Here is a 14,120-nt window from a genome sequence, read left to right as displayed (position 1 = left end):
AGTAAATGCTACTTCTTTAGAAGGAAATGGCAAACTTGTCTGGAAAATAATATGGACAGAGGAGCCTTGTGGGTTACAGTCCATGGGGTCCCAAAAGAGTTGGACAAGACTTAGTGACTAAACAACAACAACAACAAATTCTTTAGTAAATATTTTAGTAAATGCTATTTCTCTCACCAGTGCATTCTTTATTGACCTTGGTAAATAGTGAAATCTCTGAGTTTTATTATAGAACATCATCTATTGGGTCTCGGGGCATTACATTTTATATATATATACCAGCATGCCTATTTCCTTGCACACTTGACCTCTTCCTCTACTGTCTGTAATAGCAGTGATAGCATTTCAGCTTTGCTCAACAGGTAAATCTCTCTGTTCAGGTTCTAGGAACCACTTACTTTGTAGCTAGTTTGGAACATCTTCCAAGGTCCATAAGTTCAGTTCAGTTCAGTCGCTCAGTTACGTCCGACTCTTTGCGACCCCATGGACCACAGCATGCCAGTCATCCCTGGCCATCACCAACTCTGGGAGTTTACCCAAACTCATGTCCATTGAGTCAGTGATGTCATCCAACCATCTCATCCTCTGTCATCCCCTTCTCCTCCTGCCTTTAATCTTTCCCAGCATCAGGGTCTTTTCAAATGAGTCAGCTCTTCACATCAGGTACCCAAAGTAGTTTCAGCTTCAACATCACTCCTTCCAATGAACACTCAGCACTGATCTCCTTTAGGATGGACTGGTTGGATCTCCTTGAAGTCCAAGGGACTCTGGTGCTAAATGTATCTCAATTGAGTTTTCCCAAATTAATAAATTCTTCCTATCCAAACAGCAAGGAGATCAAACCAGTCAATCCTAAAGGAAATCAACTCTGAATATTCATTGAAAGGCTGATGTTGAAGCTGAAGCTCCAATACTTTGGCCACCTGATTCACAGAGCCAAGTCATTGGAAAAGATCCTGATGCTGGGAAAGATTGAGGGTAGGAGGAGAAGGGGGCTATAGAGGATGAGATGGTTGGTTGGCATCACCAACTCAATGGACATGGTAAATATATTAAAAAGTGCTCAACTTTATTAAATAAAGGAAAATGCAAAGTAAACACAAGGCAGCACCAAGTGTTAGCAAAATGTAGAGCAACTGAAACTATCATTCACCACAATCATTTAAATGGTGGGAATGTAAACCAGCACTACTCCTTTCGACACCTGTCAGTGTCTATTGAAACTGAACATATATATACATATCCTATGAACTTGCAGTTCTACTCCAAGGACTGTATTCAACAAGATGCATACATCTGATCTCCAAACTCATGGTCATGAATATGTAACAGTAAAAAATTGAACAGTACCCAAATAGCCTTCAAAACTAGAATAGATAATTGACGGTGTTGCCACACAATACAATATTAATAATATAGTAGATTTAGAATGAATAAACTAATATTATATGCAAGAGTATGACTGATTTTTAACAAAAAACACTTTAAGCAAAATTAGTCAGATACACAAAAAAAGTACATTTCTTATATGCTATTTATTCCCCTTCTCAGGGTTGTGGGCACATAGCATGCCCCATTTGTGAAATTTAATTATACTGATATTTGTGATTTTTGCACCTTTCAGCAATGTATTATGTTTCAATAAAAATTCAAAGAAGAAAGAGGAATCTAGAATGAATAACTGTGAATACATAAGAAGGCTTAAATATACTTTCTTGAAGTAGAAGATAAAAGAAGCATTTAAAACTATATATGCAGTCACAATAAAAAGATAAATAGAATAATAGAGTACATGTTTATATGAATTATACATTATAGGTGATTCTTAAATTATTTTGCTTAGGTTTCAAAAGTAAAATTCCCCAGTTTTTTTAATACGAGCTTTTCTTCTTTAATAACAATACAATTATTTTAATATTTCATTTGAAGAGTAGTCATCATTGAAGGAGTAAGAGAAATGATCTCTGGTGACAGATTATGGCAAATTTACTCCAAATTTCTTATTTCACTTAAAAGAACTCTTACTGTAAATTTCTTTGCTGTATTTATTCTCTTATGTACAGTTGGTAAAAGTTGTTGGTAGAAGGTTATAGCAAACAGTGCTGTTTAATATAACTATCTACAATGAGGACCATGTTCTATAACCAGCTCTGTCGAAGATAATGACCAACAAATATGTGTAGCTATTAAACTGTGACTAGTATAACCAAGAAACTGAATTTAGATAGTTTGGTGTAGGTAGTTTCTACACTTACTTTCTATTTCTGCCCTAATTGCTCATTTCATTGAAGAAAACTCACTGCTGCTCTCTGATAATACTCTTCTGATGCCTGACAACACTGTCCTAACCACCTTAATTTTTATTATTCCTGTACATTGAAAACAGCTTAGCACATTTTTATGAATGTCTTACAATATGGTGTTTTGTTTCTACAAAGATCACAACCAAGTAAAACTATCATCTTCCTCCAACATTATTTTTGTTTGTTTATATATTTTTTAGATTTGCCTCTATTGCCTTATATGGCAGTAGTTTATTCACAGTATTCCATTTTATGAGTTTACCATAATTTATTTGTCTATTATATACATAAAGGGCATTTAGTATGCTTCATGATTTTTTTTAACTGTTACTAGGAGGAATTTGGAGAAGGCAATGGCACCCCCCTCCAGTACTCTTGCCTGGAAAATCCCATGGACGCAGGAGCCTGGTAGGCTGCAGTCCATGGGGTCGCTAAGAGTCGGACATGACTGAACGACTTCACTTTCACTCTTCACTTTCATGCATTGGAGAAGGAAATGGCAACCCACTCTAGTGTTCTTGCCTTGAGAATCCCAGGGATGGGGGAGCCTGGTGGGCTGCCGTCTATGGGGTCACACAGAGTTGGACACGACTGAAGCGACTTAGCAGCAGCAGGAGGAATTATGTGCATTTTCATAGTGCATATTTTTCAAGAGTTGTAACCATGTAATCAACTAGGGAATGAAACTGTTGGATTATAACATATTCATACATTCAACTTTGTTATATCATTTTAAATTGTATTAAAAATGATTGTACAAATTAATATTCCACCAGAAATTTACTTGAGTTCTTTAGGTTCCATACTCTCACCAATACTTTGTACTACGTGCATTTTTTTTTTGTTCCAAATAAGAACAGTAGTTACTAATCATGGTCTTAATTGCATATTTCTGATTATTAATGATGTGGGAGAGCTTTTATGTTATTAATCATTTATATTTTATTTCTGAGGAAAGTCTGTTCATGTCTTTCATTGATCTTTTCTACTGGTTTGATAGTTTTATACATACTTGGGAATTCTTTATATATTTTTGCTGCTGCTGCTGCTGCTAAGTCGCTTCAGTTGTGTCCAACTCTGTGCAACCCCAGAGACAGCAGCCCACCAGGCTCCTCTGTCCATGGATTTTCCAGGCAAGAGTACTGGAGTGGGGTGCATTTTTAGGACAATACAATTTTGATTATATGCATTGTGGATAATTTTCTTGATTTGTTACTTGTATATCAAGTATTTTATAATATCTTTTCATCAATTCAAATTCTTCATTGATAAATGACATTTATCATTCCTTCCTTTGATGGTGATTACTTCCTGGGCCTTGTTTAAGACATCATATCTGTAAATCATAAAACTGTAATTTTCTAATTTGTCTAAGTAGTTTTAATTTTTTTTCATTTCACAGTTAAATCTTTTAATTTTAAATTGATAGTTCTGTGTCTATGGTAATAATCCAATTTTAGGTACCCCAGATAAACCAGTTAATCCAGAACTATTCCGTTCTTTTCCCAGTGGTCTGCAATGCCACTTCTGTTTTGAAACAATTTTCAAATATAGATGACTCTGTTTCTGGATCTCCATTATGTGTGTGTGTGTGTGTGTGTGTGTGTGTGTTTGCGCACATGCTCAGTCACTCAGTCATGTCTGACTCTTAGCAAACCCATGGACTGTAGCCTGCCAGGCTCCTCTGCCCACGGAATTTTTCAGGCAAGAATACTAGCATGGGTTGCTATTTCCTTCTCCAGGGAATCTTCCCAACCCAGGGATCGAACCCAGGTCTCTCACATTGTAGACAGACGCTTTACCATCTGAGCCACCAGGGAAGTCCAGTAGGACAATGTACCACCAATTCCCACTGTGCCACCTGAGAAGTCCTTCATTTTGTTCCATGGGTTAAATTTTTTGTTTGTTTCCAACCAACTATCACAATTTAAATTATAGTATCTCACATGCAAGTAAAGTAATGCTCAAAATTCCCCAAGCCAGGCTTCAGCAATACATGAACCTTGAACTTCCTGATGTTCAAGCTGGTTTTAGAAAAGGCAGCGGAACCAGAGATCAAATTGCCAACATTCGCTGGATCATGGAAAAAGCAAGAAAGTTCAGAAAAACATCTGACTTTGACTATGCCAAAGCCTTTGACTGTGTGGATCACAACAAACTGTGGAAAATTCTGAAAGAGATGGGAATACCAGACCACCTGACCTGCCTCTTGAGAAATCTGTGTGCAGGTCAGGAAGCAACAGTTAGAACTGGACATGGAACAACAGACTGGTTCCAAATAGGAAAAGGAGTACATCAGGGCTGTATACTGTCATCCTGCTTATTTAACTTCTATGCAGAGTACATCATGAGAAATGCTGGGCTGGAAGAAACACAAGCTGGAATCAAGATTGCTGGGAGAAATATCAATAACCTCAGATATGCAGATGACACCACCTTTATGGCAGAAAGTGAAGAGAAACTCAAAAGCCTCTTGATGAAAGTGAAAGTGGAGAGTGAAAAAGTTGGCTTAAAGCTTTTCAGAAATAGATTAAAGCTATTCAGAAAATGAAGATCATGGCATCCGGTCCCATCACTTCATGGGAAATAGATGGGAAACAGTGGAAACAGTGTCAGACTTTATTTTTTGGGGCTCCAAAATCACTACAGATGGTGACTGTAGCCATGAAATTAAAAGACACTTACTCCTTGGAAGGAAAGTTATGACCAACCTAGATAGCATATTCAAAAGCAGAGACATTACTTTGCCAACAAAGGTCTGTCTAGTCAAGGCTATGGTTTTTCCAGTGGTCATGTATGGATGTGAGAGTTGGACTGTGAAGAAGGCTGAGTGCCGAAGAATTGATGCTTTTGAAGTGTGGTGTTGGAGAAGACTCTTGAGAGTCCCTTGGACTGCAAGGAGATCCAACCAGTCCATTCTGAAGGAGATCAGCCCTGGGATTTCTTTGGAAGGAATGATGGTAAAGCTGAAACTCCAGTACTTTGGCCACCTCATGCGAAGAGTTGATTCATTGGAAAAGACTCTGATGCTGGGAGGGATTGGGGGCAGGCAGAGAAGAGGATGACAGAGGATGAGATGGCTGGATGGCATCACAGACTCAATGGACGTGAGTCTGAGTGAACTCTGGGAGTTGGTGACAGACAGGGATGTCTGGCATGCTGAGATTCATGGGTTGTCTATGCGTCAGACACGACTGAGCGATTGAACTGAACTGAACTTTAGAATAATTTTGATAGCTGCTAAGGAAAGACCATCACATAACATTTCTTTTCCAGCAGTTTCTGGTCTTTTTAGGCCTTTGTTCTACCACAAAAATTTTACAATCATATATCAAGTTATTTAAAAATTAAAACTGGAATATTGATTTGAAAGTGTGCCTTGCATGCTTCCTTTTTCAACATTAAAAACAGTAAGTAGAAAACCCTTAAGCCTTTCATAATCAGATACAATCAGAAAAGGAGTTTGAAGCTTTGTCCAGGAATCATATATTTCCTGTTAATTTCTTCACTAAAAAATATCATGGGCTCTTGAATTCCCATATATAAATGTGAAACCTATAAATTAATTTCTAATTGAAAATTCTTATTAGTTGTTATTAATTAAGAACTCAGAATGAAGGGCTATTGCACTGGGAAATCATTTCCTTAAACATGGAATTCCACAGGTGGCTTCTGCAATTGTCTGTTAAATACAAAGATTACTGGAATATAAAACCTAAAATATTCCTCACTAAAATCTTTTAGAAAGCTATCTTCTGAACCTGTGAAAGTTCACTTTCTAGGGACATCACAATGCTTCTGCCACATTTTATATAACAATATCAGAGAACATTATTGGACACATACAAAATACTAAGGACATTGTCTTTTAAAATGTTCAATTCAACACATGACTCTATAATCGTAACTGATTGTTAGATGACTCAGAAATTCAGATACATCAATTATATTTCCATTAGTCACATGGCTAATAGTGGGAAAACTTGCATTTAGACTCAACTCTGTCTGAGAAGAACATAAAAATGTGGTTAAATTAAGAGCTTAAAAAAAAAGGTATGCTGATATGTCAACTCAGCATTGCTTTTTTTGTATGGTAGGCTGAATGATAGCTTCTTAAACATATCCAAGTCCTAAACCTCTGAACCTGTGATATGATTAATTTAAAGATCCTGAGATAGGGAGATTACCCTGTATTATCTGTGTAGGCTTGGTATAATCATAAAAGTCCTTATATAAGAGAAACAGGAAATCAGAGTGCTGGTAGCAGATATAATGCTGGAGCAAGAAATGCTGGAGTGATGCAAGGAAGGGTTTGCAAGCCAAAAATGTGGCCTCAAGGCACATCTAGAAATTGGCCTCTACGGGCTTCTAGAACAACCACTAGAATTGAAAAAGACAAGGAAACAGATCCTCGCCCTCCAGCTAGAACCAGTCATGCTGACACCTTAACTTTAGTCCAATGAGACTAATTTTGGACTTCAGACCTTCACAATTGCGACATAATAAATGTGCAGTTGTTTTTTAAACAATTAAGTATGTGATAATTGGTTATATTAACAATAATAAACTTAGTATGCTTTACTTAAATAAACACATGAAGAGTACTGCCTCAGAGCCTAATTCCAGATCAGGTAAAAACACATTTTGTTACTGAACTAACATGTGAGGGTGTTTATGAACAAACACCTGCTGCTAAGAGGATGTCTCTTTGGGGAAACTTGAACAGTGGGCCTTAAATATCAAGTCATTCCAGATGAAATCTTTCTCCTTGGTTGGTTCCATTAAAAAAAAAAAAAAATTCTGACTTCATAGCCTGTGGAGCTTTGTCATGCTGGAAACTTCCCACAGCTATTCTGCCACTGCAACTAAATGATAGGAATATGAGCAGCAGTGGGAGCCAAGACTTAAAAAAAAAAAAAAATTAATTCCTTACATGGAAAGAACCAACATCCCACAAGTCTGAACATAAACACAGATCTGTCAGCCTTGGTCACCAGGAAGCCTACTGAAGTCTGGATTACATGCTGTCTATCATAGACTATCCCCAGTAAAAAACAGCTCATGGATATTCTGCAGAGGCCAAATACTTCTGGGTCTTTTTCTGTGTTTTGTTTTGTTTTTTTATGAAATCAATTATAGTCTAAAACTGAATTATGGAAAGTATTTCAGGTGAAGTAAGAGAGGCAAGATGTTGTAGGCTTATAGATATATCAATAAAATGCAGAAACTCCGATCATTTTAGTATTACATTGATTTTTTAAATAACACTAAATTTGTTCTGAAACCTATTGATTGTGTGTGCATGCCTGCTCACTTACTCAGTTATGTCTGACTCTCCATGGTGGAATTTCCCAGACAAGAATACTGGAGTGTGCTGCCATTCCCTTCTCCAGGGGATCTCCCTGATCCAGGGATTGAACCTGCATCTTCTGCACTGGCAGGCAGATTATTTACCACTGAGCCACCTGGGAAGCAAACCTATTGATTGTCCATGTTATTTATAAAATCTATCAGATAAATGTAAATAATCAAAGGAATTATAATTAAACACAGTATTTATTGGAAAAATTGATAGAAATTTTGTGATTGATTATTGTATGTAATTCAGATATGCATAATTTATAAAATTCTCTCATATTTTTCATATATAACCTACCACTTTTGATCAGAGTTAGAGGAAGAGTGTCTCTTTGATACTGGAAAAAGAAACTAAAATAAATAACTACATTAGCTAGTTTCATTTATTTTATTTTAGGTAAAGTAGTCATTTCAAAGTCCAACTTGCCTACTCATATGTGTGCATGTTTATGTGTGTGTGTGTGTGTGTGTGTGTGTATTTTCCCTTTCATGGTCTTGTCCTTTCCAATCTCCTTTTTCAAACTGTGTTCAAAATATACTAAGTCTCATACATATGAAGGAGTTCTGCTCTGAGAGTGCATTCATAAGTCCTATTTGTTCATATGTCTGAAATCTTGGACGTATGAACATACATTTGCATCTTTGAAAGTTTGCAACTTGAAGGTTCATATGTAGAGGACTTAGCTGTATAAAGAAAAGCCTCATGGTCTTCTTCATTTTTATTACCTTTGTCATGGAAGGCAGAGGGATCTCTGCTCATTAGACTGTACCTTGAATCTACACAAGCCTTTGCAGTTACATTTCTCATTAATACTACTTTCAGTAGATCTTTGAGGTTCCCCGGTGGCTCAGTGGTAAAGAATCCACCTGTCAATGCAGGAGATGCAGGTTTGATCCTTGGGTTGGGAATACACCCTGGAGAAGGAAATGGCAACCCACTCCAGTTTTCTTACTTAGGAAATCCCATGGACAAAGAAAGGAACCTGGCAGGCTACAATTCATGAGGACACAAAGAGACAGACATGACTTAGCAGTGAACAACAATAACAGCATACCTTTGCCTTTAGAAAACATTCCACCCTTCATCTATTCCATACCATCAACTACAGGAAGATTCAAAAGTACTCTCACATGCCTGTGACGCTATGTCATGCCAAATGTGGGGCTCCAATGAAAGACAAACTATTCTTAAGCCAACATGGCAGAAAAGAGACAACTGTTACCATATTCTCATTTATCCCTCCAGCTCCACCATAAACATGATTTTGACCCAGTACACTGCAGGTTTACTCTACCTTATTCAAAACTTCTGGGAAAAAAATATGTTTTGGAATTCAGAATTTGGTGGACAATAAAAATCATCATTTAAGCCAGTACATTGATATTTCTGCAATGAATGTATAAATATTCTGGCCAAATGGTTTCTGGAGCTTTTTCAATTTTGATAACGTGGATAAGAGACTGCAGACCTATAGTTTCTGAGCCTTTGCTCTTTATCTAGTACTTACGCAAACTTCTATTCTCAGCACCTGACTTATTTCATATCATATTACTCTATTAGCCCTATATCAGTCCTCCAAACTTTTGCTGAATTTTGCTCAATAATGCCTGGTATTTACAAATGAAAAGTATTTTCTTTCAGGTTTCTTGTTTTTGTTTGTTTGTTTTACTTTGGCTTAATTCTTAAAAGTAAAATAAAAAAATAAGAAAGTGAATTGATTGACTATACAAAACATTTTGATAGTCACTCTTTTGCTGATAGGATTATACAATTTCACCCTGTTGAATTAAAAGACAGTCACAGGATAGTCTTTGGCCAATTAAATGTAAGCAAGAATCACAAAGGGCCACTTTGACTAGAAATTTATAAAACCAACTCATGATACACTGTATTCCATTTCCCTTGTCTCTATGATTATGAAAGCATGTGTCAAAATACAGCCTCAGTGAAACTGTATACATAAGATACACAGCCCCTCTCTGACACATAAAGAGTTTCTAGGACATTCAGTTTGAATCTTAATGAAGAATATATTAGCCTAGACTGCCTATAGAAAATGTTTTACAAAAATAATCTAATAAAGTCATTCCAAATACATATAAAGTTTAGTAAATTGCATAGATTAAAACTAGGGGCATGTGTCATTGAAATTAAACATATAATACCAATTTAAAAACTTACATCAAATCTTTTAAAACATAAATTAAAATTTACAAACATAACTACATTCCATCCTCATTTCATAGATATAGTTGCTATTTATAAATGGGTATCCTTTCAATGTTCATTATATTATATTCACTACTTATGAACATTAGAAAAATTATACCTATATCACCTCTTATATTTAATTGCTAGCAACCCTCAGCCATTCCAAAATCCTGTGTTCTCCAACAGAGATGTGGAGCCCAGTTTAACAGTATTTTTCCTACTCTTGATCTCAAACTCTGCTGGACAGCCCAAGCCAAGGTTTTCAACAATGTCAGTAAACACACTCACCAGGACATATTCCACTTTCTTTACAATCTCACTTAGAAGATCTCACAGGGTTTATATTCTGGTGGAGAGATCTTTGGTACCACATCAAAATTCATAAATCCCTCCTCAGGACTCTGCCAAAGCAGTTTCATCATTGTCATCTCATTAACTCAGGGCAAATTTTGTATCCTGTGCCAATAATCCAATCTAACAATGTATCAAGAGAAGTTCCAGATATGCTTGGCAGGAGTTTAATTTCTAACACTTGATAGAATGCTTCCATTTCAATAAATTCTCCACTCAGCTTTATATTCTGTGAAGAAGTGAAGTGACTCAGTCGTGTCCAACTCTTTGTGACCCTGTGGACTGTAGCCTACCAGGTTCCTCTGCCCATGGGATTTTCCAGACAAGAATAAGTTCAAAAACTTCATGATCCATACCTATATGGATTGTTTCAGTTCCTGCCAAAATATGTGTGGGTATGTATATATATATATATAAAAACATTGAATTATTTTAGAATAATTATAATTTTCTCTTGGAAGACAGGATGAATTCTTCTCTTGTTAATCATCTCAAAGTGCTAAGGAGAGAAAGCAGGTAAAGGATTAGAGGAGAACCAGTGCTGAGGTAGAAATTGCTAGCCGTCAGTGTAGGGCCAGAACCTCGGTTCATTTTTTTTAATTCCAACTCTATTTCTCCCATATGAATGTCTCACGCCATTAACTTAATGCTACACTTGTTGTTCCCGGTTCCAGGCATTCAGAGGAATGTCTTCATGATCCGGTGGGTCATAAAACATCCAGATCCAAGACAAGACAATCAGTAACTGCTGTCCAACTTTTCAGAAAGAAAAACACCAGATGGACCATTAAGTCTTAGCCCATACATCTGGTACTTAAACAATGGCCTGGGGTCATCAGAAAGGGTCACGGGATGGCAACTCAATGTCTAAGAAAACCCAAGGATTAGGGGATCAAAGAAAGCCATCAAAATGACAAACTGGACATAGTGGCCTTCTCACTGATTGGTCAGAAATTACATATGTTAGGGATCCAAGCAAAACAAAAACAAATACATCAACACTATAATTCCCGTCTTTTCAGGCACTTTACCTCCTCTTAGTATCTATGCTGGGAGTTTTGTATTTCTCTCTTTAAAATAAGCTCTGCCTGTTTGATACCTTGAGTTTTCATGTGTTCATGAAGTTCACTCTTCAGCTCCATGAACAAGAAGTCAGATTCCTATTTCAGCATCATTGGGCAAAGTGTCTGCCTCAGGTGCTATCTTTGCTAAGTCCCCACATGGTTGAGGTTTTCATCATATAACAAGAATGAGAACTCTTCTTTTTGTCAATATTGCTCAAAGGAAACTGTGATTTCAAGACTTGGGGGAACATCATACCAAAACTCAGATTTTCACTTTTATCTTATGAAGATTTAGACTTTTGCACAGGGAATCTATTGATGCTGCCATATAAATCTTCTTTGTATCTCTGCCACAGTTAGAATGAAATTGTGGGACTAAATTTCAGCACAAATTGTACTATCACTGCAAGAGATGAGGGAGCTTCAAAGTTACCCTGGAGGCCTTCTGAGTGATGTCAATTAATACTTAATTGACCTGAGCCTGTCATTTTATTTTACCAAGACTTCTAAAGTAATTAACCAAGGGGAATTCTCTGGTGGTCCAGTGGTGGATCCCACACCTCCACTGCCAGGACCCTGGGTCTGACTCATGGTCTGAGGACTAAGATTCCATAAGCTGCATGGTGTGGCCAAAAATAAATAAATAAATAAAAATAAACAAAATGATCAAATTTCATACATCAAACTCCAAGACCAAAACTGTAGACCAAAACTCCAAGAGAAGAACAGAAGGACAATTAAGAGAGGAGGATGTGTCCTGCCCAGACCATTTCATTCCTGAAGTCAGGAGACCTCCCCAACCACACATACAGAAAAGCTCCTTAGGAGGTCAAAGAGGAATGATTCTAACTAATGCCAGGCTACCCATAGCCCTGTGAGGTAGAATCCATCTTGGCTAAGAAATGCATGTGCATACATGGGAGGATCCTGAGATATACCAAATATGGACTCTGAATCAGGTGAATCAAAATGATTGGCCAAAGGAAACTCCATAAAAGTAATTCAAACTGCTATGAGGGCTCTTGAAGTTCACCTGTGTGTCTACCCACAAGTTGTATTCTTTTTTTTTTTTTTTTTTTATGGTTTCATATAGTCTTTTTTTTTTTTCTAATTTTATTTTATTTTTAAACTTTACATAATTGTATTAGTTTTGCCAAATACCAAAATGAATCCGCCACAGGTATACATGTGTTCCCCATCCCGAACCCTCCTCCCTCCTCCCTCCCCATACCATCCCTCTGGGCCGTCCCAGTGCACCAGCCCCAAGCATCCAGCATCGTGCATCGAACCTGGACTGGCAACTCGTTTCCCACATGATATTTTACATGTTTCAATGCCATTCTCCCAAATCTTCCCACCCTCTCCCTCTCCCACAGAGTCCATAAGACTGTTCTATACACTGGACCACTTTCTAACACCATACACAAAAATAAACTCAAAATGGATTAAAGATCTAAACGTAAGACCAGAAACTATAAAACTCCTAGAGGAGAACATAGGCAAAACACTCTCCGACATACATCACAGCAGGATCCTCTATGACCCACCTCCCAGAATATTGGAAATAAAAGCAAAAATAAACAAATGGGACCTAATTAAATTTAAAAGCTTCTGCACAACAAAGGAAACTATAAGCAAGGTGAAAAGACAGCCTTCAGAATGGGAGAAAATAATAGCAAATGAAGCAACCGACAAACAACTAATCTCAAAAATATACAAGCAACTCCTACAGCTCAACTCCAGAAAAATAAACGACCCAATCAAAAAATGGGCCAAAGAACTAAAGAGACATTTCTCCAAAGAAGACATACAGATGGCTAACAAACACATGAAAAGATGCTCAACATCACTCATTATCAGAGAAATGTATTCTTTTTTTCATCCTAAAAAAAACCTTTACTTTTTCACTACTTTTTGTCTTTGTGGGAATTATTTTCTGTAATGCCAAAAAGCCAGGACCTTGTTGCTGACCACTAGTCTAGTGGCTAGGATTTGGTGCTCTCACCGCCACAACCTGGCCTCACTCTCTGTTTGGAAATCAAAGCCCCACTTCAAGCTTTTGCAGATCAGTACCAGAAATGTGAGCCCTTGTTTCTTTCTGTCCATTCAAGTATTTTATTTATAGAGTCCTATCCTTGGGATCTGTTTCCAGGGCTACTTCTAATGCCAACAACTTTATCTTGAGTTCTCTGTACTACCTCAAACCTCCCATTGCAAAAGCAACTGGAGAAGGGAAAGCCATTACACCAGTGAACTACTGAGATCACTAGGTGAGGGCATCTGGGCCTACAGAGGAACCTTTAAATCACTCAACAATGCATTGGCCTGAGGGAATATTTGCTCCATGGCTCCTGTCCTCACCCCCACAATGTTTGAGTATGGCCTATTGGGGCTTACGACCTTGTGTTAATGAGTATTCAATGATTAAGCATGCATATCTGTAATAAAAGAAAGCCAGCTTTATCTTGACGCTTCAAGATATTGAGCAGTTTTGAGAGTCATCCTCTAGGATTTTCTATCAGGTATATCCAACCTGAAAAAATTATCAGCCACTGATGAAACATGATGGATTTCCCAGCTGGCTCAGTGGTTCCCATGTGGCACAGTGGTAAAGAATCTGCCTGCCATGGCAGGAGACACAAGAGACATGAGTTCCATCTTTGGGTTAGGAAGATCTCCTGGAGAAGGAAATGGCAATCCACTCCAGCATTCTTGCCTGGAGAATCCAATGAACTGAGAAATCTAGTGGGCTCCAGTGAATGGGGTTGCTTAAGAGTCAAACATGAGTGAGTGACTGAGAACATGATCAAATGTGAGCATAGACGATGCCAA

Source organism: Bos indicus x Bos taurus, chromosome 6 (genome assembly GCF_003369695.1).
Source record: "Bos indicus x Bos taurus breed Angus x Brahman F1 hybrid chromosome 6, Bos_hybrid_MaternalHap_v2.0, whole genome shotgun sequence".
NCBI classification, from domain to species: domain Eukaryota; kingdom Metazoa; phylum Chordata; class Mammalia; order Artiodactyla; family Bovidae; genus Bos; species Bos indicus x Bos taurus.
Note: the sequence above shows the minus strand (reverse complement) of the source record.